This window comes from Haliotis rubra, unplaced genomic scaffold (genome assembly GCF_003918875.1).
Source record: "Haliotis rubra isolate DU_JTF1 unplaced genomic scaffold, ASM391887v1 Scf64, whole genome shotgun sequence".
NCBI classification, from domain to species: Eukaryota; Metazoa; Mollusca; class Gastropoda; order Lepetellida; family Haliotidae; genus Haliotis; species Haliotis rubra.
In genome coordinates this window covers 1,173,802-1,201,736 of record NW_025767346.1, presented here as the reverse complement: position 1 = coordinate 1,201,736, position 27,935 = coordinate 1,173,802, and the positions used below count along the sequence as shown (strand labels likewise).

The 27,935-nt window shown below is 41.1% G+C and overlaps 1 protein-coding gene across 1 annotated transcript in view; it reads right to left on the bottom strand.

Annotated features, from left to right (window-relative positions):
- LOC124256799 (D(2) dopamine receptor-like) overlaps window positions 1-27,935 on the bottom strand; it is a 515,592-nt gene that overhangs the window by 165,601 nt on the left and 322,056 nt on the right. The gene's annotated exons all lie outside the window — the stretch shown is intronic.

Genomic DNA, 27,935 nt, shown 5'->3' with positions numbered 1-27,935 from the left:
GAGATATTCAGGAGTATATGCCCTAAAAATAGTGACAAAATCACTATGAGCCATCTTCCAACAGACTATCCAGATTACTGTACCACATGTTCACGGATGCGCACAAGGATTTCAACTATCTCCGCCATATTAACAAGTGATGATGATCCTCCTGATGATGATCCAACATGGTGGCATCAATATTAAACAGCTCGAGTCCCGGACGCCTCACCATACCTTCCTCGGGGAGGTCCATCTAACCAGGAACCGAACCAACAACAATAGGTACCTGCCCGGCCAAGGAATGCAAGTCTCCAAAGCGAATTGCGGCACCTTGGACCACTGAACCCCAGTCCTTCGCGGAACATAAGCAGAAACGCCTGTGTTAACAGTATTTCAATAATGCAACATATTCTTCATATAAAGCAAACTAGCAATATATATATATATGTAGAATATAGGTAATAATGATCATAATCATCTGAAAAACCCGCTGTACATTCGGCCTATTGTTGGGTTCTGTTGACATTATGAGCATGTGTTTATGGATAATTAGCAACGAGATGTAACGAAAAGTTGGGAACAAACAAACGTTTAATTCCGTAACCTAAGTTTTTTCACGTGTGCAAAAATGTTATATCTGAAGTAAACAATATAATCATATCATCGTCTCCTTCGTTTCAAATATATTACCTCAAATACACTCAACGTAACTATGCACTAAATTACATCGTAATGAACAATGAAATACGTACTTTTGATTATTGACCCAAACAACCTCAACATTTGCTGTGGTTTTCTGTGCAAGTTTATTAACAAAAATGAAATTTATTTCCTTTACGGGGATTATCATAACATAATCCAGATTTCCAAATGAGACATATGTTTCTGGTTAAGCAATAAACATAATTAATTTGCTTTTAGCAATAGAAAGATCATTATACGTATTTGATGCACACTATCCAGTACACGTTTAATACCATCTAAATGGACTCCGTTAGCAGGGAAAGTCAATCAGATTGTGGTAGCACGGCTTTCCGGAGTTGCGTCCCTTGGGCGCGCCAGTATCCTTTGATTGGCAGCCTGGCGTTAAGAAGGATAAATCTTATTCTGTTTTATTATAATTCAACATAGTGGATCCGTAAAAATCGAACTTAAAATATATAGACACGAAGTTGTTGGTTTGTTGTTAAACGCCGCAATCAGCAATACCAGCTATTAACGTCAGTCTGTAAATAATCGAGTCTGGACCAGACAATCCACTGATATACGCAGTTGGGATACGATGACATATATCAACCAAGTCGGCGAGCCTGACCACCCGATCCTGTTACTCGCCTCTTACGACTAGCATGGGTTGCTGAAGACCAATTCTAAAGGGTATCTTCACGGGATAGACAGGAAGAAGATTAATTAATGCTGTCGAAATGATGCGACGTTCAAAGAAAAGCAGTGGATGAGTGAGTGATCTGAGCTTCACCTGGTGTCATTACTGATTCTCAATTATTCAGAGTACATATATTTTCACCACCATTTTCCCTTTACATCAAGAGGAATTTCTATCTGAAGATAGTCATGGCTGGGTTTTCCTCTGCAATGACGTTCTATATTTTAAGGCCGTTTGTAACTGATTTTTGTTTTCACAATGGTAGCTTAACGAGTAAGACTGACTGACTGAGTTTGGTTTTACGCCGCTCTTTAGCAATATTCCAGCAACATCACGGCGGGGGACACCAGAAATGGGCTTCACACGTTGTACTGATGTGGGGATTCGAACCCGGGTCTTCGGCGTGACGAGCCAACGCTTTAACCACTAGGCTACCCCACCGTCCCTAACGAGGAAGAAAAGCCCAAAGTGATGCAGGTTACAATACCACTTCAATTAAACTTACGGGAATGCTGAGACACTAGAGCAATAATCTAGTAGAATCTGGTGTCCAATCACCGGATCCTGGTACAGCTAATGGTAGTAACTAGATACACATACAATTTGAAAAACATTCGATTCAAGCCAAACGTTTCAGTCAGTGAGTGATTGAGTTTGGTTTTACGCCGCTTTTAGCAATATTCCAGCAATATCACGGCGGGGGACACCAGAAATGGGCTTCACACATTGTGCCCATGTGGGGAATGGAACCCGGGTCTTCGGCGTGACGAACCAACGCTTTAACCACTAGGCTGCCCCACCGCCCCTAACGTTTCAGAGTTACATGTTGATCATCCATAGTTATATGTTGATAACAAAAGGACAAAACTGGTAAGGATTGAAAGTGTTTAAGCAATTATTCATCTGAGACAATGGCGACGTTTCAACCTGACAGTTCAAGGCCACCCAAATCTTAACGTTTTTATCACAACTAATACTCCCGTGTTTCGAGGCATTGACACTAAGTAACAGACATTGTCAAAGAAACGTCACACTGTCATGTCTTTTGCAAAAAAAATATTGTTTCATTAAAACCTCTTTTAAAGAAAAAGACATCTTCGGGCAAAATACATTAGTTCACACTCCGACACTAAGAACATAATACCAATATCAGCGCTAAGACTAAACTAAATAATCACCAAAGTCGATAAGCATTAGTAGTTAAACATCCCCGTGTTAGTTTTAAGGTGAACTCCTGAGAGGGGATGCAACGTATCCTGTACTCGTTATATTTAAAAATCTCTTAAAGGACATGTTTTGGTAATCGAATACAGGCTAGAGACAGGCGGTTTGTAAAGGTAGCTGAATCGTTAGGTGGAACAAAAAATCTTTTTGTGCGTCACACATATTACAACTCTGTAATGGCTCCAGAAACATGTTTTGAAGCTGTCTTCACAAAGGTGTGTAGTGGAAAGATATTTTTATTCAATGTAGATACCTTGTGTTGTGTGAGGCTGTGTGTGCACATATATATATATTGAATGTTGTCAGGGAGGCATTAGTTTGCTTTCAAACAAGTATTTCAGATGCATTTAAACCTATTGTATATCTTTTCCTTTCGATGATAATGGACAACATAATTATTTCACTAACAGTCACAAAAAAACATGTAACAATATTTGAAAACTCTGTAAAATCACTTCGTGAATGTATATTTACGCCGTCAGAAGATCACCACGTCAGGTGAACTGACGTCTTACGTGACCATGCTGGGAAACGAACTTCCTTCTAGGCGTGGTGTGCGAACACCTTAACCTTGAGGCTGCCTACGCCATGGCCTCGTCAGATCGTTTGTCATTGAAGGACGAAATTCCACGACTGCTTTTTATATTCATCCGCAAGGAGGAATAGTTTGTTCCATTTTGTTGTCCTGCGTTGTGATGTATGTCAGATAGATTCTGTTGGAATTGGTACTAAACTAACAGCTGTAAAAACAACCAACTAGTGCTTTCGGAAACCTTCCTGACTTTTCTGGAACCTCTAATTTGCTTGGGAACGTTTAGATTTTTCAGGAACCAAATACAGTAAACCGGACTACAGCGCACAATGTAAGGTTACAATGTACCATAAGATCTATCGAAGCAGCACAACAAGCAAGGGCGCAACACAACCCATCACAATATAACATGTCAAACTACAATACAATCCAGCAGATGTAATAGACCAGACCACGATGTGCCATAACAGATCATAATGTATCATAACAGACCATAATGTAACACAACAGATCATAAAGTATCATAACAGACCATAATGTAACAGAACAGATCATAAAGTATCATAACAGACCATAATGTAACAGAACATATCATAATGTATCATAACAGACCATAATGTATCACAACAGACCATAATGTAACATAACAGACCATAATGTATCATAACAGACCATAATGTAACATAACAGACCATAATGTAACATAACTGGTCAATCTTTAATTGGAAAACCAGAGTGTAACAGAATGTAACACAGCAGACTTCGATATAAGACCACAGGCCATAATATAACACAAGAGACGACGATGTAACACAGCAGACCCTGATCTACCACAAAAGAAACAATGCAACACAACAATCCACAATGTAACACAAGACACAACAATGTAACACAACCGACCACGATGGAACACAACCGACCACACTATAACACAGCAGATTTTGATGCAACACAACAGGACACAATGTAACAACAATATAACACAAGACACGACAATGTAACACATCCAACCACAATATAACACAACAGATCTTGATGTAACACAAGAGAACACAATGTAACACAACAATCTACAATACAACACAACATACCTCGATGTAACAAAACATAACATAACGAAACACAACAAATTACAATGTAACATAACAGGCCAATATTTAACAGAATAGACCAATGTATAACACAACATTACACAATACAATTTAATGTTACAAAAGATTCCAATATTTAACAGGACAGACCAGAATATACCAAAACCTTACACAACACACCACATATTCAGACAAATGTACTCAATACGTTCAACTCCGTTATGGAAAAAATATCGTTGCACTGATTCAGAATACCAAAGACAACCTGATTCCCACTAACCACCAACCATACATCATAATATCTTTCATAATAACGAAACTAAGTAAGAAATATAGCGTAACAGAACCGTCTAAATGGGCAAACAAAGGCAGGTAATAGCCTTGTCTTCAGACGAGCACCGTCGATCAATGAAAAGACACATAAATATGGTTCCAGTAACGCGCGACAGAGACAGTCTAAAGATACCACTGCCTATTGTGGTAGCTGGTTATATGCCAGCACGAATACAATATGACCATCGATTTTGGTGACAAGGAATATGATAGATAGGAGCTGGAAGCCAAGCTCTCATCTTCCTCATATTCCGAATGGAATCGTATTTTGTCTGTTAAGGCGACGAAACGCAGATTTATCATAGTTTTGAATTACAGTGCCACCCTGTAAACTAAGACGGTGCTTTGGCCATAAAATCGTGAAAAGATAAATATTCGAGATGTTGCTGCAGAATAATGCCTTTATTGTCAACGTTGGCGTTTTGGTCAAAAGAGTCCACAAAAGCTGTACTTTTTTTTGTAGACCAAGGATCATAATTTAAGATTAGGATCCGAGAAAGAATATCCTGACACGGTAAGGGGACGCACCTCAACCGAACCAAATGCTATGACATATTTTGACAATTTGGGTGATGACTTCTGGATTCAAAACGGGAAGACATCAGGGGGGAGGGGGGGTCAGAACATGGAGGAGCGGTGGGGGTGGTCTAGTGGTTAAAGCGTTCGCTCGTCAGGGTGAAGGTCCGGGTTCGATTCCCCAAATGGGTACAATGTGTAAAGCCCATTTCTGGTGTCCCTTGCCGTGATATCGCTGGAATATTGCTGAAAGCGGCGTAAAACCTTACTCACTCATTCAAGAACATGGGAAAGTGGTTGTCGTGCTCTTAACTAATGTTTGCTGCTATTTAACAAGAACTTGAGATTCTTAATCTAACCAAGCTTCCAAAGGTCAGACCATTGACCCAAGTGTCCAATGTAACTGTAACACAACAATAATCAAAGTAATCCATTGATACAAAATACCACAATGCAACATTTATTGCAACAATCCTGATATTTTGTGCTGAATCCTGTCACGGTTAAGGGACGTAACTCCTAAGGCGGTAGTTTTCTCTGGGTAGTTAGCAAACCCATGGTCCTATTATCCAGAACAATGGGTGTAAAATAATGGAATTTGGACATGCTTCGATGGAGATCCTGGTACGCCACGTTAACTCATCCATGACCGGTTTAAGGATGAAGGCCTCTGAAAAGCCTGCCATTCCATGGCCTCGATTAATTTAAAAGAAAACCTTTAGTACTATGATGAATCAATAGGCAACCATAACTGGTAGAGTACTTATATGTCTTTTTGCTCTAATTGTCCGGTAATGGATCCGATTTAACGGTCAACGTCTCAACTCCTGCCCGCTGCAAAAGCGTATGAAACATTGAGTGAGTTTGGTGCAACGTTGATCTTCAGCAACACATGCTTGCCGTAAAAGGCGACTAACGGTCAGGCTCGCTGACTTGGTTGACACATGCCATCGGCTCCCAATTGCGTAGATCGATGCGCATGCTGTTGATCACTCGATTATTTACAGACCGCCGCCATATAGCTGGAATATTGCTGAGTGCTGCAGGGGCGGTGGGGTAGCGTAGTGGTTAAAGCGTTGGCTCGTCACGCTGAAGACCCGGGTTCCCTTCCCCACATGGAAGCCCATTTGCGGTGTCCCCCGCCGTGATATTGCTGGAATAAGGCTCTAAGCGGGGTAAAACCCAACTCACTCACTCTCAATTCATAAATTGAACTGAAATGCTGAGCTAAATTAATATAATTTGGTAAAGCCTGAAATTATTTTCGAAATGAATCTCAAAGATAGGTAACATTCCCTTTCAACACAAAACTCTATCTGATTCTTTAAACTACCCCACCCCCAACAACAACAACAACAACCCCCCAAAAAACCCCCAAAAAACCAAAAGAAACAACAAATCCAAACAAACAAAATATAAAAAAACAACAACTCGTATACGCGTCTGGACATGTAAACGTACTTGCAACCTATCCAGGTATTAGAGGGGCTTAAAATGTTTTGCCTCACAGAGAAGATGCTCTCTCTCCTGTGCCAATACCTTAAAAAGATGACCAAGCCATGATATGGGCTAAGATCATAGGAACGGGAAGCTTCAATGAGCAAATGTCATGATTAAGCATACTACAGCTGTTCTTTCGTGCTTCTCCACAGACGGCTCATATCACCGGTCAAGCAAAATACGCCGTGAGGAAAGTAATATTTAAATAATGGCACAGAATAACTCGTTTTCTGGAGCCTTTGTCCATATAATCTTGTCTGAGCTCAGGACATACTAATTCATCGGCCAATACGTTAGGAAAACATTACCGTGGCTGTGCATGCTGGGACAGATTTACATGTTTTATCCGTGCAGAGGAAATATTAAAAAGACTATTTTCCTAAAGACAGACGTTCAACTTCTGGGTCAACTGATGCCGGTCTTGCTAGAACAGCGGTGATGGACACGCTGGGTTTAGGAAATAGAATTAATTATTTAGCCACTGAAGAGGTCCATGACATGCTCTATTGGTCAGTAATTAGTGCCGGAAATCAATCATTGATTTATCGCCGGTGAATGGGTTGTCCAGCATGCACCAAGAGAAAAGGTTTTATTTTCCGAACGTGGAAAGTACAACGTGGATATTAACTACGAGCATATTTCAAGAGAAGTCCAAATACCTTTAACGTCAAAAAGCGAAATGATTTTCCCTATAAATAATTCTAAATGTGGATTGTGTAGGGCTGCGCTAGATTGCTACCAAATATGGTGCTTTCGACTGCTTCCAAATTCATATATTGTTTTGTGTTTTGCTTTGTATACTTATAGATTGCTTTGAATTGCTTCCATTTTATATATTGTTTCGTATTGCATTCCATATCATATATTGATTTAGATAGCTTTCCATCACTATATATGGCTTTGAATTACGTTGTATATATTGCTTTGAGTTGCTTTTTATTACCACTTATGTTGCTTTGGAATTCCTTCCATCATTAAATATTACTGAATTGGATTGCTTTCATTTTATATATTGCTTTGGATTGCTTTCCATCAATATTTATTGCTTTGAATTCAATTTAATATATTGCTCTGGGCTGCTTTCCATTGTTACATGGATAGATTTCCTAATGCATATAGCTTCGGATAGTTTTCCATATCCAAATATTGCTCTGGATTGCTTTCCATTATTACATGGATAGATTTCCTAATGCATATAGCTTCGGATAGTTTTCCATATCCAAATATTGCTCTGGATTGCTTTCCATCATTACAGGGATAGATTTCCTAATGCATAAGGCTTCGGATAGGTTTCCATATTCAAATATTGCTCTGGGCTGCTTTCCATTATTACATGAATAGATTTCCTAATGGATATAGCTTCGGATAGTTTTCGATATCCAAATATTGCTCTGGATTGCTTTCCATCAATACAGGGATAGATTTCCTAATGCATAAGGCTTCGGATAGTTTTCCATATTCAAATATTGCTCTGGGCTGCTTTCCATTATTACATGGATAGATTTCCTAATGCATATAGCTTCGGATAGTTTTCCATATTCAATTATTGCTTTGGATTGCTTTCCATCATTATATATTGCTTTGCATAGATTTCTATATGCATACAGCTTTAGATAGCGAACCATATTTATACATTTTTGGGACTGCTTTCCATATTTACGTCTTGCTTCAGGTTGCTTGAGATTTCGTAGGATTGCATAAAAGCTCTTTTGATAGGAAAGTGTACATTTGTGAAAACAGTTCGTTTAGAAGAATGTGAATTTACGATTTCAGTACATTCGACATGATAAAGACATGATAAAGACTGTCACTAAGGGCTGTGATACTAAACGATTCTCAGAATGGGAAAGGTCTCAGAGAAAACAACAACTTTTTGAAACAATCAGAAATAATTGTGAAGTGAAAATTCTCTCTAAATTTACCGTGCGTGGAAGGAATTTGACAATTTTGAAAGGTACTATCACTATTACTGCCTGTCATGTAAAAATAAATATTTTCCAATGTTAATTGCATTCGATTGCAGAACTTAGGTTGGGAGACTTAGCCCGGGGAATGAATGCCTTTCTTGATCCAGTCTGTGGCAATGCATATTGCGTTTGCATTAATCTGTACCCAATATTTGATATAATATTTGTACTGAACAAGATTTGGGATTTTTGTTTGTTTGTTGTTTAACGTCAATATTCCAGTTATATTCGTCGGGCAGCAAATAATCGAGTCAGCACCAGACAATCCAGTGATCTACAGCCTGAGCAAAAATCTACACAATTGGGATACGATGACATGTGTCAACTAAGTCAGCGAGCCTGAATACCCGATCCCGTTCTTACGACAAGCATGGATGCTGAAGACCAATTCTAACCCGGATATCCACGGGTCTCGTAGGCTTCTGATTATGGTGAGCAACTTTGTATGACAAGTTCTAGGACCTTAAACGACTTGACATCCGAGATCCATAAAGTCGAGATATATTTCACTGGTGTCAAACAAGACGGGTTTGATAACAGAAACACAGACCCCTCTATCTATCTTGGAAAGTTACATTGGGGCAGCAATCTCTTGTGACTACAAAAGGCAAGGAGGTTCTGTCTCAGAAACACGCACAGCCTATGTCGACAAAACAACACTATCAAAAAGTATTCTCGAAGTGAATATTCTCATTGATCACGGTCCCGAGCAATTACCGAAGAGTGATTTTCCTACTGAAAGTTAGTGTCTGAAACCCCATAGGAGAACCACACTTTATAACATGGCCAAACATCGATAACAGGTGGAAACACACTGGATAGGAAGACTGTTTCTTCGGGAGATCCTTTCTTTTTGATTATGTCAGTGAGTGTTTTACATCGGTGTGAAAGAGGAAGTAAATTCCTAGTGATCTTTGGACATGCAACACGCACCACATTCTTCGCATTACATCACAGCGTATGAGGGCATGTGTATACTCATTCCCTAAAACGGTATGAAGCCACGACCGACGCTGGAATCGAACACGGATTTGCAGCCGGGAAGTCGAACACGATTGTCCTGAATACACTTATCATTCAAACTGACCACTAGCATGTAAATTCTGTGACAATATTTGTTAATATATATCCTGTTTAAAAGAAATGATGTACTGGTTTATATCACGGATTACGTGGAGGCTACATCCGTTTATTCTGATCGTGAGTATATAGGCAGAGTCGACATATCATTTTAAGGTCTCTCATAGTGAGTGAGTGAGTATGGTTTTACGCCAGTTTGAGCAATATTCACGCAATATCACGGCGGGTGACACCAGAAATAGGCTTCACACATTGTACCCATGTAGGAAATCGAACCCGGGTCTTCGGCGTAATGGGTGGACGCTTTAACTATTGGGCTACCCCACCACCCTTCTGATAGAGGGTCCACAACTCGAACACAGTTTCTCGGCGATGACCTTGCGGCCAAATTGTGCCAGGTACACTGACCATTGCGTGGAGAAATCCATACATCTGCTGAATAATTCATGCTCTGCCCCGAGTTTGGTTTCATTACACAGGGGGAGATCATTCAGTACTCTACCACGTGTGAACCCGTGAAGATCCGGGTATGAATTGCTCTTCACCAACCCATGCTTGTCGTAAAAGGCGACTGACCGGATCGGGTGGTCAGGCTCGCTGACTTGGTTGACACATGTCCCGTATCCCAACTACGTAAATCGGTGCTCATAATGTCACTTACCTGAAATATTTCTGACGTGGCTGCAATTTGTGACTGCTATGTATATTTTGAAATAATTAAACTGCAAGGGATTCAATGAGTGAGGGAGTGAGTTTAGTTTTACGCCGCTCTCAGCAATATTCCAGCTATATGGCGCGGTCTGTAAATAATCGAGTCTGGACCAGACAGTTCAGTGATCAACAGCATGAGCATCGATCTGCGGAAGTGGGAACCGATGACATGTGTCAACCAATTCAGCGAGTCTGACCACCCGATCCCGTTAGTCGCCTCTTACGACAAGCATAGGTTACTGAAGGTTCATTCTAACCCGGACCTTAACGGGGAAGACAAGCATGGGTTACGGAAGGTTCATTCTAACCCGGACCTTCACGGGTAAGACAAGAATGGGTTACGGAAGGTTCATTCTAACCCGGACCTTCACGGGGAAGACAAAACATGGGTTACGGAAGGTTCATTTTAACCCGGACCTTCACGGGGAAGACAAGCATGGGTTACGGAAGGTTCATTCTAACCCGGACCTTCACGGGGAAGATAAAGCATGGGTTACGGAAGGTTTATTCTAACCCGGACCTTCACGGGGAAGATAAAGCATGGGTTACGGAAGGTTCATTCTAACCCGGACCTTCACGGGGAAGATAAAGCATGGGTTACGGAAGGTTTATTCTAACCCGGACCTTCACGGGGAAGATAAAGCATGGGTTACGGAAGGTTCATTCTAACCCGGACCTTCATGGGGAAGACAAAGCATGGGTTACGGAAGGTTCATTCTAACCCGGACCTTCATGGGGAAGATAAAGCATAGGTTACGGAAGGTTCATTCTAACCCGGACCTTCACGGGGAAGACAAGCATGGGTTACGGAAGGTTCATTCTAACCCGGACCTTCACGGGGAAGATAAAGCATGGGTTACGGAAGGTTTATTCTAACCCGGACCTTCACGGGGAAGATAAAGCATGGGTTACGGAAGGTTCATTCTAACCCGGACCTTCACGGGGAAGACAAAACATGGGTTACGGAAGGTTCATTCTAACCCGGACCTTCACGGGGAAGACAAGCATGGGTTACGGAAGGTTCATTCTAACCCGGACCTTCACGGGGAAGACAAAACATGGGTTACGGAAGGTTCATTCTAACCCGGACCTTCACGGGGAAGACAAAACATGGGTTACGGAAGGTTCATTCTAACCCGGACCTTCATGGGGAAGACAAGCATGGGTTACGGAAGGTTCATTCTAACCCGGACCTTCACGGGGAAGATAAAGCATGGGTTACGGAAGGTTTATTCTAACCCGGACCTACACGGGTGCAAGGGATTCAATGGCGTGTATACAGCTAAGAAAACAATATTGTTTCGATTTAAATTTATAATCCTACACAGATATAAGCTACGTGAATGAGGAGAATATTGTTTTAATGGAGTTATTAATTTTTTCTTTTTTTAACTGACTGACTGACAGTGTTTTGGTTTTACGCCGCATTAGCAATATTCCAGCAACATCACCGCGGGGGACACCAGAAATGGGCTTCACATATTGTACCCATGTGGGGATTCGAACCCGGGTCTTCGGCCTGACGAGCCAACGCTTTAACCACTAGGCTACCCCACCGCCCCTTTTCTTTTAACTGAAGAAAATCCGTTAATTCTTATCGATGTATACACTTGAAGAGTCAATGACTAAACATGTGATTTTTTTGTTAACCTACATGTATTTCTACATAGGAATCTACGTCATCATGTCTTGCATAGACCTTCGTTTATGGACATGAGCATGAAGACACAAGAAAATACAGTTACACAAAGTTACAGATATGTGTCACTCTCTGAAGACTGTTGACACAAATGCAAGACAATCACTTCAAGATTCAAAGCAAGCATTTCCAGAAACACATTCTTAGAAGCAGTATCACAAATCCTCAAACACAACCAAATGTCATTGAAAAAATACTGTTTGCATTATTTTCCAAAGACTGACTGACTGACTGAGTTTGGTTTTACGCCGCTTTTAGCAATATTCCAGCAACACCACGGCGGGGGACACCAGAAATGGGCTTCACACATTGTACCCATGTGGGGATTCGAACCCGGGTCTTCGGCGTGACGAGACAACGCTTTAACCACTAGGCTACCCCACCGCCCATTTTCCAAAGAACTCATGAGTATCGCGTTGGTGATTGAGGCAGTGGGGTAGCCTAGTGGTTAATGTTTTCGCTCGTAACGCCGAAGACCCGGGTTTGATTCCCCACATAGGTGCGCAGTGTGTGGTCCATTTCTTGTGTCTTCCGCCGCGGTGCTGTTGGAATATTGCTATAAGCGGCATAAAACTACACTCACTCACTGTTGGTGATTAGTGAGTAGGTTGGTTTCTTCTGACAGCAGCATTCAGTTGTATATCGACGTATTGCTTCAATTCTGCTGGTAAGCCCGATTTGATGCTTTTCGACAACCACTTTGGTAAAACCCATGACAACCGTAGTGCTGGCTAACTTGAAATAATAATCAAGGCACGCCGCTTTTGTGTTTGTGCTTGTGCTTGTAGTTTACAGGGATTCTCGGGAAGCCTGGTGTTTAAAACGTTCCCTACATGGATACAATATGTGACTTATATTACTAGTAACCCCTAGTGTCCGGAATTGCTAAAATCTTATAATTGATGATTGGTTCATTACAAACGATCAATCATCGAAACAAATTGGTTTTATGAAATTCGTTAATGCACATAAAAATAAGGAAAAAACATGTAGTTCTTTTGGGGTTTTTGGGCAAAATTTCACATCTTTAAAGCATGACTAGTATGTTAGGAACATATATTTCTTGGAGTCTTTAAGATAAATTCAATCATGACTTGAAACGAGCTTGTAGTGCTTATGAAATGTAACAGACAAAACCAACCTTGTGAAAAATATTGTCAATGAAAACAAGTGTTCCAGAATTGTTTGTGTTCGATTATGAGAAAACATGACCGATTGCTTAGCCGTTTAGTCACTGCGACCAATCGTCGATTATTTGAATTAATCGGACCACCACCAGTAACCCTCCTTTCTTGTAGTGAGTGGGTGAGTGAGTTTAGTTTTACGACGCTTTTAGCTATAATCCAGCAATATCACGGCGGGGGACACCAGAAACGGGCTTCACACATTGTACCCGTGTGGGGAATCGAACCCGGGTCTTCGGCGTGACGAGCTGTAACCACCTGAATACCACCCCACCCCCCACCCTCCATTTCTTGTAGCTTACGATGGCCTTTGGTAGCTCATTTGTGTTAAATCATTCGTCACGCCTAGGACATGAGTTTGATTCCCCACATGGGTACAACGCGTGAAGCCTATTTCCACTGACCTCGTGCCTGTAGCTTAAAGTGAGTGAGTGAGTGAGTATGGATTAACGCCGCTTTTAGCAATATTCCAGCAAAACCACGGCGGGGGACACCAGAAATGGGCTTCACACCTGTAGCTTAAAGGGCCTGCGGTGGGGCGGCCCACCTGTCACGCTCGTCACGCCGAAGACATGGGGGTTGATTCCCACATATGTGAAGCCTATTTCTGGTGAACCCCGGCCTTTACATGTCATTAAAATGACGTAAGACAAACTCACACTTACTTTAACTCAGAGGAAACGTACACTCGAAAACTACATCCATTTTTACAACAGCTTCCACTTACCAACTGCACCACCATCAGCAGCAACGGAAGCTTGACCACGTGCACTGACCACAAACAGACCACCCGCACTGACCACCAGGCAGTTGTCCCAACAGCGCAGCGTTAATACGTGCAACACTAATGTTCCTGGAGTTTCTGGAACTTGGCAACAGACACGCAGGCGAGAACCAAAAACAGCTGGGTGTCCTTCAAGGTGATTTGTAATGACGGAGCAATCTAACCGAGTTAAACCAACTGTTTCTGTGTCATATTCACGCTTATTTGTTGTGTGGCTGAAACGCCTACTGAATATGTGTATGTTTACAAATCACCCACTCGTGAAATTACCCGCCTGCGAAATACGCATTACGTCGGAAAGCGAACGTTAATTCTCCAAATCATCATCATCATCATCATCATCATCATTCACACGTGACATAATTCGCGTGCAAAATACGCATTATGTTAGAAAGCGCACGTTAAATCTCCAAATCATCATCCACACGTCAAATTATTCAAGTAAGAAATACGCATTATGTTGGAAAGCCCACGTTAATTCTCCAAATCATCATCATCATCATCCACACGTCAAATTATTCAAGTAAGAAATACGCATTACGTCGGAAAGCGAACGTTAATTCTCCAAATCATCATCATCATCATCATCATCATCATCATTCACACGTGACATAATTCGCGTGCAAAATACGCATTATGTTAGAAAGCGCACGTTAAATCTCCAAATCATCATCCACACGTCAAATTATTCAAGTAAGAAATACGCATTATGTTGGAAAGCCCACGTTAATTCTCCAAATCATCATCATCATCATCCACACGTCAAATTATTCAAGTAAGAAATACGCATTACGTCGGAAAGCGAACGTTAATTCTCCAAATCATCATCATCACCATCACCATCATCATAATCATCATTCACACGTGACATAATTCGCGTGCAAAATACGCATTATGTTGGAAAGCCCACGTTAATTCTCCAAATCATCATCATCATCATCATCATCCCTTGAACTTACCGTCCACACATGGGACTGGCAATTCGCCGACCGCCACTGCTTTTAGTGTACACGACGGAGGCGTCGAGTCGAGGAATAGTCCATGTAGGAGGAGCATGTCCCATTAGTGGACGCCAAAAGAAAACATCATCATGCTAATTTGCAGACCCAATGAACTGTACTTTAGGGATCTTGGCGTTAGGAAACTGTTATGTTTCGTTGACCATTTGGGCAAATCCTGAGTGGGCAGGGATAGTGTTTCTTTAAAAGGACGCAGACGCACCAACCTGTAAACAACCCATCACAAATTGTTCCTGACTCGCAGGAATCGTATTGCGTCGCTTTTGGGGCTATTAACTTGGCGAAATAAAAAATACAGACAGTATTTGTCATTTTGTGTCTTTGTCTCTATTATTCTCTCTAAAGGTCTTTGATATATCTGTCTTGCTGGTAACAGTAGTTTCAACTGAGCAACATCTCTGTACTTTAAGATCAGCACTATGATAGCTACATAACGGTACTTCATTATGGTAGTGTAATGCTAGCAATATGACCGTTATATCACGGTTGTGAAATGTCAACAATTTCACAGTTTTATCACTGTAGTGGAAGTTAAAAAAAACCAAAAATGACAGTCACATAACGGTACTTTAAGGTCAGCAAAATGATAAATATTATCATCCCTTGGTAGTTTCAGGCTAACAATATGACCGTTTTATCACGGTTATATAATGTCAACAATTTGACAGTTATGACAAAGTAGTTAAAGGTCAGCAACGTAACAGTTATATAACGGTAGTTTAAGGTCAACAATATGACTGTTATACCACGTCTGTCATCATCAGTATGACAAGTATATCAGAGTTGTTTAAGGTCAGCAACGTAACAGTTATATAACGGTAGTCTAAGGTCAACAATATGACTGTTATATAACGGTAGTTTAAGGTCAACGATATGACTGTTATATCATGTCTGTCATCATCAGTATGACAAGTATATCACAGTAGTTTAAGGTCAACAATATGACTGTTATATCATGTCTGTCATCATCTGTATGCCAAGTATATCACAGTTGTTTAAGGTCAGCAACGTAACAGTTATATCACGTTTGTTTAAGGTCAACGATATGACTGTTATATAACGGTAGTTTAAGGTCAACAATATGACTGTTATATTACGGTAGTTTAAGGTCAACAATATGACTGTTATATCATGTCTGTCATCATCAGTATGCCAAGTATATCACAGTTGTTTAAGGTCAGCAACGGAACAGTTATATCACAGTTGTTTAAGGTCAACAATATGACTGTTATATTACGGTAGCTTAAGGTCAACAATATGACTGTTATATCATGTCTGTCATCATCAGTATGCCAAGTATATCACAGTTGTTTAAGGTCAGCAACGTAACAGTTATATCACAGTTGTTTAAGGTCAACAATATGACTGTTATATTACGGTAGCTTAAGGTCAACAATATGACTGTTATACCATGTCTGTCATCATCAGTATGACAAGTATATCACAGTTGTTTAAATGATATAAACTAACTAAGGAACATGTTCCGGGGGAATCTGGTGCTGTGCCCATAATCAGTAGATCCTAGTTAACCAAAGTGGGGTAACTCCGCACAGCGTGCGGCGGTGTAGTGGTCTATGGTGTATCACTCAGTCAATTTGTACGCTAAAACGATTTCATATCGCTTTGCAACTGAATCAATTTTATCAGGTAATTGACAGCGTTTCCGTTTTTCTTGCATTTTACAAGGTACAGGAGGTGGGGTAGCCTAGTGGTTAATGCGTTCGATCGTCACGCAGCCGGCCCGGGTTCGATTCCCGCATGGGTAAAATGTGTGAAAACAATTCTTGGTTTCTTTCGCTGAGATATTTCTGGAATATTGCTAAAAATAGCGTCAAACCCAACTCACTCACTCCACAGCTATATTTGTATATTGTCATTCGAGAACACACTTCTTACACTCTGAGGGCCAAACAAATTGCCTTTCAAAAAGCACAGGAATATGAAAACATGTTTGCTCTGAAGTCTCCAACAAAGAAGGACCGCCACGCCTACTTTGCAATCAATGCGTCCTGTGTTTCTTTTACAAAACAAAAACAATCTTTATCAATCTTGCATTTCAATGAAACGTAAGTCTAAGAAATGTGGTCGTTTTTCGCATCCAAACAGCCGTTTTTATTAAAAAACACCGAACTTTACAAACTAAGAGAAGATCGATATGTTCTTCATTAAGTGCAGCGAGCGCTTCACGGGAAGTTAGACTAATTGTGACTGTAGCAACAAGGCTGAATCAATACCTGTGGGCAGGATGTGGACTGAATCACAGGATTCAAGAGCATCATACACGACAGTATACGCTGAGCCCGAAGCTGTCTCGCGTAGAGGAACCCATAACTGAGGTATCATCTCAACCATATGTGGAATATGAACCTGAAATTGAACCATAACTGAATCTGGAACTTAACCTCAAATTAAATCTTGGATTGAATCTCAAAATGATCGATTCCACAAACTGATCCACAACAATAATCTCAACTAGAACATGCAAGTGAATGTCAAACTGAATCTGAAAATGATACCTGAAATTGAACCACAAATGAAACTGAATCTAAAACTGCACATTAAACTGAATGTGAAATTGAACCACAAACTGGATATATAACTCTAAACTGAATCTTAAACTGAATCATAATTGAATCTCAAACTTAACATCAAACTAAATCACTAACTGAATCTAAAACTGAAATTGAAGCTGCATTTGAAACTACAGTCTGAATTTGCAATTAACCATTAGTGAACCTCAAACTGCAATAAAATCGTAAACCTTAATTTTCGATCTAACTGAACCTGTTGTGAACTGAGCTCTACTTGAATCCCAAACCTATGCTCCACCTGAAGGCAAAACCTCAGTCGAACTTTAAATCAAAATCAAACTGAACCTCTAACTGAACCTCACACACTGATCATCAACCTGAACCGAACTTTAACACCACACTGAACATCTAACTGATCATCATTCTGAACACAACACTGAATATCAAACTGATCATCATTCTGAACACCACTCTGAAAATGAAACTGATCATCATTCTGAACACCACTCTGAACATCAAACTGATCATCATTCTGAACACCACACTGAACATGAAACTGATCATCATTCTGAACACCACTCTGAACATCAAACTGATCATCATTCTGAACACCACACTGAACATCAAACTGATCATCATTCTGAACACCACGCGGAACATGAAACTGATCATCATTCTGAACACCACTCGGAACATGAAACTGATCATCATTCTGAACACCACACTGAACATCAAACTGATCATCATTCTGAACACCACTCTAAACATCAAACTGATCATCATTCTGAACACCACACTGAACATCATCATCATCATTCTGAACACCACTCTGAACATCAAACTGATCATCATTCTGAACACCACTCTGAACATCAAACTGATCATCATTCTGAACACCACACTGAACATGAAACTGATCATCATTCTGAACACCACTCTGAACATCAAACTGATCATCATTCTGAACACCACTCTGAACATCAAACTGATCATCATTCTGAACACCACACTGAACATCAAACTGATCATCATTCTGAACACCACACTGAACATCAAACTGATCATCATTCTGAACACCACTCTGAACATGAAACTGATCATCATTCTGAACACCACACTGAACATCAAACTGATCATCATTCTGAACACCACACTGAACATCAAACTGATCATCATTCTGAACACCACTCTGAACATCAAACTGATCATCATTCTGAACACCACTCAAACTGATCATCATTCTGAACAACACACTGAACAAACTGATCATCATTCTGAACACCACACTGAACATCAAACTGATCATCATTCTGAACACCACTCTGAACATCAAACTGATCATCATTCTGAACACCACTCTGAACATGAAACTGATCATCATTCTGAACACCACACTGAACATGAAACTGATCATCATTCTGAACACCACACTAAACATCAAACTGATCATCATTCTGAACACCACTCTGAACATCAAACTGATCATCATTCTGAACACCACTCTGAACATCAAACTGATCATCATTCTGAACACCACACTGAACATCAAACTGATCATCATTCTGAACACCACTCTGAACATCAAACTGATCATCATTCTGAACACCACGCGGAACATGAAACTGATCATCATTCTGAACACCACACTGAACATCAAACTGATCATCATTCTGAACACCACTCTGAACATCAAACTGATCATCATTCTGAACACCACTCTGAACATCAAACTGATCATCATTCTGAACACCACACTGAACATGAAACTGATCATCATTCTGAACACCACACTGAACATCAGTGAGTGAGTGAATGAGTTTGGTAATGGAATAATGGAATATATAATTAAACTGACGAACAAAAGAAAGTATACAGCCATGTCAGACGGTGGCTAATAATATTGCTAAATGTTAATTCAATGGTGTTTGATATTAATGAGCGTAACGTCTCAAGGCACTTTGGGATCGCTAATTCGGTGACTGGGTTCAAATATATTATTGCTAGTTTATGTGAGTGAGTATGGCTTTACGCCGCTTGTAGCAATATTCCACCAATATCACGGTGGCGGACACCAGATATGGGCTTCACACATTGTACCCATGTATCGAACATCAAACTGAAAATAAAACCTGACCATCTAACTGAAAACCAACCTGAATAGATACTTAAACATCAAACTGAACATCAAGGTAAACGTCAAACACAACGGACCAGCTGTACACTCAATATTGCATCATAAATACATGTCATCCTCCCAAAAGCGGTCATCCAAATTCTGAAAACCATAGCAGCTAAGCTCGCTTGAAGAATGATTCCCCGGAGCTACCCCGAAACTGCACTGACAATCATCTCCACTACAATTATGTATGTAATACAAAGCTGAGCCGCTCGTTCTTGATCAGATATCCTGCCAGGCCTATTAACGTGGGCAGCTATTCTCAGATGAAGTAATCATATCCCAATCAAACAACGATTGTACTTTTGATATCCTATCAATACGAGCCGGCACTGTGATGTATTACAACGAGACTCATCCCACTCCGGCCATGTCCAGCTGATGGCCAAGACTGGTCACGCCATCCACTCCTCCAGTGTTTAATCTACACAATTCCAGTTTTAAGATGAGTGTATGAAAATTGCAATCAATATTATTATTCTATAACTGGTTCCTTCCGTTCATCTAGTGCACAGGACGCATGAATGAGCTTGATCCTTGCTGACGGCGTAGCTTATATAACCCATTAATCTTTCCATTTCTGAACATGTCAATTGAACTTTTTTAAAAAGCATCTGAGTAACATTTCGATCGTGGTACAGAATCGACTCTAAAGCATTCAACTCCACTGAAGATCAGATATTTTTGCACAGTTCTTTGAAAGAATGAGTAGGACTTTGCGCCATTTTTCAGACATGACTGAACAAGCACAGCGGAGGACACGTTGAAAAGTCAATCACATTGTTACCAATAACGGAATCGAACCCTGGAATGATGTGACGAGTCAACGCTTCAACTACTCGGCTACGTCATTACGTATGTCAGATTTTAGTTCTCCTTGCGCGTATAATGTCGAATCGTCATCTGGGATCTCATGGTAAATTTGGTAAATCTTTGGCAAATCTTTGCCCTGTGCGGCGTAAAACAACATACAAACAAACTGACCCACAAAAGAAATTATACACGTGAAAACCGGATTTTATGCAAAGTATATAAACATTATCATCACATAACAGGCTGATAAGTAAAGAGCGGTACTGTAGCCTAGTGGTTAAAGCGTTCGTTCGTCACGCCGAAGACCCGGGTTTTATTCCCCACATGGGTACAATGTGTGAACCCCATTTCTAATGTTCCACGTCGTGGTATTGCGGGAATATTCCTAAAAGCGGCGTAAACTCACTCACTCACAGGCTGAAAACAGTCGCCAAACATCATCATAATATTTGTATAAAAAATATCACCACTAAATATCAATTTGTTGGTTTTATATGTAATTTAAAGTTTAGAAAAATGTGGACTTTACGCCTTATTAGTTTAAACTCATGGTGGTACAAACAAGTCATTACTGAAGGAGTTCACCCTGAGTTCCTCGTCTCCCATCGGAGATTTCCAATTGGATAAAGAGACGGATCGCCTTTCATCTGGGATGTCTGCATCCCGTGTCATAATTCCGAAATTATCCGTCGTCGGACTTGGCTTGTGACAGGAAGCTTCTTCAATGCCACATCTGTCATATAAGAGCATACATCATGCAATATACTGTGTATTAAACGTAGAAACTCATGATGGTTTATCGTGATTTGTGCTTTGTCGGACCACAGACACTCCATGAAGTTCAGAGGGTGACGAGGAGAGGATGGCGAATAACGTCGCCATCAGCAGCGGTAAACGCGATGATGATGTGCTTCAGTGTGATATTTTATGTATAGTACCTTAGCAGGAGAAGTAGTCAGAATGCTGATGTCAGATTACTGAGACCCGGCCTCCATTGTAATTGTCACATCCCACTGCCACTCAAAAACACCTCGTTCCCTACAAATCTACACCACTATTCAACATTCCTTCTCCTTAACCGCTATCCCTTAACGTCTATTTCAGTCTCAGCTCTAGTCCCCAGCAAACACAACACACACCCACAACATACTCACCCCATCCGATCCTAAGATGAGGTGAGTATCTACTCACACCTATACTCGTCCCATTCTTACCCATGTCAATGACAACCGAACCCTCAACACGACCCACCCCGTACCAGGCCCAAGCTCCCACATTTCCACCCACGATCAAATACCACAGCTCCACACTCCCTCACGTGCGGACTCTCCCCAACGCCACAGTACAGCCAGATCAGACCCGTGAAGGTCCGGGTTAGAATGAACCTTCAGTAACCCATGCTTGTCGCAAGAGGCGACTAACGGGATCGGGTGGTCAGGCTCGCTGACTTGGTTGACACATGTGATCGGTTCCCATTTGCGCAGATCGATGCTCATGCTGTTGATCTCTGGATTGTCTGGTCCAGACTCGATTATTTACAGACCGCCGCCATGTAGCTGGAATATTGCTGAGTGCGGCGTAAAACTAAACTCACTCACTCAATCACAGAAAGAGCTGAACCGATCTGGTGTCGCATAACCTTAAGATAATTGAACATAACTCAAACAAATGACAAAAATGACGGAAATTGTTCTGTTTTTTTTGTGTGTTTTTTCATTATAACAGATTGTATTACTTATCAGGGTGGGTTACTTACGGAGCGTCGTGACGGGGCGCTGTTGTTGGTGCATGTGAACGGGTTAAGGTAATGACTTCTGGCGTGCCATTTATCATACAGCCAGGAGTAGCCATTATCCAGCAGATGTCGTTTAGGTGATGTCAATACACGCCTACAGCCGAGACGTTTACCGCTTACATCGCCTTCAGCCAGACTGTCTACATCGTCAACGGAGCAACTTCCTCATCGCCCACAACATCAACACCGCTTCCCATATACAACATCCTGTACCAGTTACATTGTGGACATGCATGTATATGTTTCGCTTTCACCGCCTAATTCTCTACACCGCCTGTACCTACTATGTAGCCTCCGCCTTCCAGAACCTCAAAGCCATGGCAACCGTAACTGCTTACATCTTTAATCAAACTAAACTGCTTACATCTTTCATTAACCTTAACAGCTGACATCATTGAAACCACTTTAACCGCCTACATATTTGAAGCCACCTTAACTGCTAGCTTCTTTAATCCAGCTTAACTGCTGACTTCTTTAATCCAGCTTAACTGCTGACTCCTTTAATCCAACTCAACTGCTGACATCTTTAATCCAGCTAACTGCTGACATCTTTAATCAACATTAACCGCTGACATCATTGAAACGACTTTAACCGTTTGCATATTTGTAGCCACCTTAACTGCTGGCATCTTTAATCCAGCTTAACTACTGATATATTTTATCCAACATAACTGCTGGTATTTTTTAATCCAGCTAAGTGCTTAAATTCTTAAGCCACCGTAAATCCACCCCAACAGCTTACATGTTTAAGCCACCCCAACCCCTTACATGTTTGACCCGTGAAGATCCGCGTCAGAATTTTGGCCTTCAGTAACCAATGCTTGTAGTAAGAGGCGACTAACGGGATCGGGTGGTCAGGCTCGCTGACTTGGCTAACACATGTCATCGGTTCCCATTTGCGCAGATGGATGCTCATGCTGTTGATCACTGGATTGTCTGGTTCAGGCTCGATTATTTACAGACCGCCGCCATATAGCTGGAATATTGCTGAGTACGGCGTAAAACTAAACTCACTCACTCCTTACATGTTGAAGCCATTTTAACCTCTTACATGTTAAACCCACCTTACCTGCTTATATGTTTAAGTCACATTAACTGCTAACAGGTCTTAGCAACCTTAGCTGCTTACAACTTTAAGCCATCTTAAGTGCTTACATATTGAAGCTCGCTTACATCTATCAAGCAAACCCAACTGCTTCCACATGTAACCTATCTCAACTGCTTACATCATTGAAGCCACCTCAACTTCATATTTGAAACCACCGCAATCACTTATCCTTGAAGCCACCTGATCAACTTACATTGTTAAGCCCATTGCCTTCGTGGACTGATCGGCCCAAAACCGCCAACACTGCCCCTCAGCGAACAGCGAACTGTCTCTGTGAAACCGTCGTAAGCGTTACCTGAATGTTAAACTCTGGGGACATGAACTCCAGAGCATCTTAATGATGATCAATTCAATTCAGATAGCTTAATCATTTTACATAACCAAAAAACCATCACAACAATTCCCCTTGAAGTCGGAATAAAAAACCGGCAACCCCTACAAAACCATTCCCCGAAAGGAGTGAGTGAGTAATTTATTTCCAAAGCTGCACGAGAAACTTCACAACCAATCACCACGTAAATACTGATCGCCCTTTTATCTTCCCACAGCTCCAAGATTCGACATTCATAAGCTGGTGTAGAGCAAGGGGTCAATCGGAATTGTACATGCGCGTTATCGTAATCGGTTTTCCGGGGTAAAGATATCAAAATCATTTTATATTTTGCGCCCATCTGGGACTTCATTCTCTATGCACAGGGTCGCTTACAGAGCGATACCTGCCCCATAAAACAGACTGATATAGCTAAGGCGAGCGTTGTGTGGAGCTTGTATCCTATCAGTAATTCTGGGCTGGTTGCTCCATCTTGAGGCGTCCTCTTTCCATCAACTCGGAGGCGCAGCTTGGACTACTAAACAGACAATAATCATGTCTAACCGTATAAAATAAAGTCAATTAAGGCAACTGTCACCTCCGTTCTCGGATAATCATCGGCAGATTCGATTCTCGAGTGATATACTGGACAACGTCATTGCACGAAACAATGAAACAAGTTGTTGGTATCGCGCGGGCGCTAACAAGGTTATGGAGTTTGGGGCAATATGGACATGCTACCGCTGGTCCTCCACCACGCGGTGTGGAAGGGCAAACTTGTCTCATAATAGTTATGTTTTAGAGGCGTTTGACAGCTTAAGACGCCGGGGTATCGTTTAGAACAGGGAGGACGTCTTGAGGCTCTGTATTGTTGTCCAGTATCAGTTGAAAGCTGTTGTCTGGTCATGTTATCTTTAAGATATTTAGAAGTAGCAGTGTTAATGAAGACAGAGAGGATATATGGTCTCAAATTCCTGCATTCTTGTCGAGTATCAGCTTAAAGGTGTCGAGTTATCTTTACCGATGTTTGAAACATTATCTCTTACGTTTAGAGATGTTATCTTTAAGGAAATGTGTTAATGAAGACAGAAAGGATATATGGTCTCAAATTTCTGTATTCTTGTCGAGTATCAGCTAAAAGCTTTCGAGTCATCTTTACCGATGTTTGAAACATTATCTCTTACGTTTAGAAATGTTATCTTTAAAGGTATTTAGAAGTAGCAGTGCTGATGAAGACCGAGAGGATATATGGTCTCATATTTCTGTATTCTTGTCGAGTATCGTTTTAAAATTATCGTGACTTTATGCTATCTTTAAGGGGATTTAGAAGTAGCAGTGTTAATGAAGACAGAGAGGATATATGGTCTCAAATTTCTGTATTCTTGTCGAGTATCGTTTTAAAATTATCGTGACTTCATGCTATCTTTAAGGGTATTTAGAAGTAGCAGTGTTAATAAAGACAGAGAGGATATATGGTCTCAAATTTCTGTATTCTTGTCGAGTATCGTTTTAAAATTATCGTGACTTCATGCTATCTTAAAGTACATTTAGAAGTAGCAGTATTAATGAAGACAGAGAGGATATATGGTCTCCAACTTCAAATTTCTTGTCGAGCATCAGCTTAAAGGTGTCGAATTATCTTTAGAGATATTTGAAGCATTAGAAACGTTTTCTTTAAGGGTATTTAGAAGTAGCAGTGTTAATGAAGACAGAGAGGACACTTTCGGTTCGTGTGCTAGATCCATTAGTAACACATGGTATAAAGGATTCGCAATCAGATATCATATATCTAATAGTCTTAACACTGGAAATTAGGCATAACCATAACATATATAATAAGTATGACCAATTTGAATGTGTCAACTATATATTTATCTGTTTCTGCAAGGAGACATACCCTTACAATATTTCAAAATTTTAAGATGCATTCTTGTAAACAATACATACAGGTGAATGTAAACAAAATCCTTTTATAACAGTCCGCATGGATGGATGAGTTGGTACACAAGCAAAATGGGAAATTCATTCTCAATGTAGTATTTTCATCTCATCACACAACCCCCCTCCGGCCGCGTCATACCAAAAGAGGTTAAAATGTGGCCTGGCGCTCGGCATTAATGGGTACAACAAGGACTGGTCGGCTCGGAGTCAGTATAATGTGTCTGAGTGGGGTATTCCTGCTTCACTGCGGCATGGTATCTCAGTGGGCTAGCACTATAAAACCTGCTTCAGTCTGGGCTAGTACAAGCAGCCGCACATACACATACACACGCATACACGTCGTCATATGAACGAAATATTCTCAAGTACGGTGTGTGTGTGTGTGTGTGTGTGTAATAGTATAAGAAGTAGACAAACCAGGATGTTGTGTCACACCTATACCCCAGACACAGTACAAAACTTCCGACCCGACCAGTTTTGTCCCCCAAGCACCAGACATGGCAACAACAAGCACCACTACCCCGATATATAGAAATGACACTACAATGTTCCAACGTTTACAACAAGGGTCAGTAAGGCCAATGGTCAGTTTTACTGACAATTGTCACGTCCCGAACCCAATCACCCCAAAGGTCTACGACCACTTGGAACATCACGATTTGGCAGCGTGGGCATTTTCGTCTGATAGCGACCATCTGATGTCTGGCCGCAAATGATTCTCCCGTCCAAAGCGCAATAGCTCCATCACATCCAGGACAACACATCAACAAAGAGGCACTTCGGATCTAGCTGTCTACTGTTGGTTTCAATTAGGAGTTTGTGATGGTCTTTATCATGGGATTAACAATGGACCTCTAGCAGGAACTGGGGTCTTCGGTGCGGGCAAACAAGCGAGGGAGATGACCCATAGGTCTGGGCTTCAAGCCACTGCCAGATGAGTAGGTCGTCTCCATGCACTGTGAACAATAGTTAACGCTGAGACTCCGAGTATTTAATATGAACGTGCGTTGATCAGGATTAGGCTCCGTTGTGGTGAATCGTAATAAGTTCCTGGAAGATGTTCGTGTGTAGATTTGTATTAATGCTCTATAGTGTGATCGTAAGGGGTCGTAAAGGCTTTTGAGGCGATTTCGTGCAGAATTTCCTCCCTTGGTTGTGACAGAATCCAAAAGTTGTGCTTTTAGATATCGTCTGATTCCTCTGTCAACGTCATTCGGTGTTCGTGTGTTTAAACAAAGCAATGATTGGAGTAATGGAAACGTTAAACGTCGGCTATGTGGGTCCCTTTGAAATTCCTCTAACATTAACTTGTCACGTCGCAACTGAAACCTATTCATTCACAGGTCAATCACAATTAAACCAACTCGTCGTTTTTGACGAACATGAGTTCAGCCATAGTGCTTCGTGACAACATGATGTGGCACAAAAGCCCAAAAATGTGAGATATTGGGGTGAAAAACCACGGGAACAGTTTTGATACTGACGCAAACATCGACTCCTGGCGCGTCTGCGGAAGGCAACTTTGAACACCTATTTGTCGACACGTTGACGATTAGGCCAGTAATGCTCCCCTGTGAGCAGGACAATAGTGTTAATGCATTTATCATTCAAAACTCTGTTCCACAGGAGATATAGCTTGTGTGAGATCACACAATATCTTCTAGGAGGTATCGTTTTGACAGTAGATTTTGTACAATGCCCTGACAATGCCATGGCGTCATGAACTTGATGACGTCACCATGCTATGACATCGCTGCACTGCAAATCTAATGGTAGTACAGTGTTCAAAGATGTATTTTTTTTATTGAAAACTAATGAAGAGTGATTTTTTATGATAAATAGAATCTCACCCTGTTGTCTTCTGATATCACATATTTCAACACTCGGCAAGCCTCGGATATCTGTTGCTTTATCAACTCGTGGTGATATATTTGATATCAAGAGACACTCGGGTGAGATTCTCTATATATCCTACCCAAATAAGAATTACAACACCCGATGTTTCATATTACAGTCTGTAGTGGTTGGAACGTCCGCCCAGAGGGCGGAAGGTCGCGGGTTCGATCCCCGACCGCGTCATACCAAAAGAGGTTAAAATATGGTACTTGTTGGTCTCTGCCTGGCGCTCGGCATTAATGGGTACAACAAGGATTGGTCAGCTCGGAGTCAGTATACTGTATCTGAGTGGGGTATTTATGCTTAACTGCGGCATGGTATCTCAGTGGGCTAGCACTATAAAACCAGTTTAAGTCTGG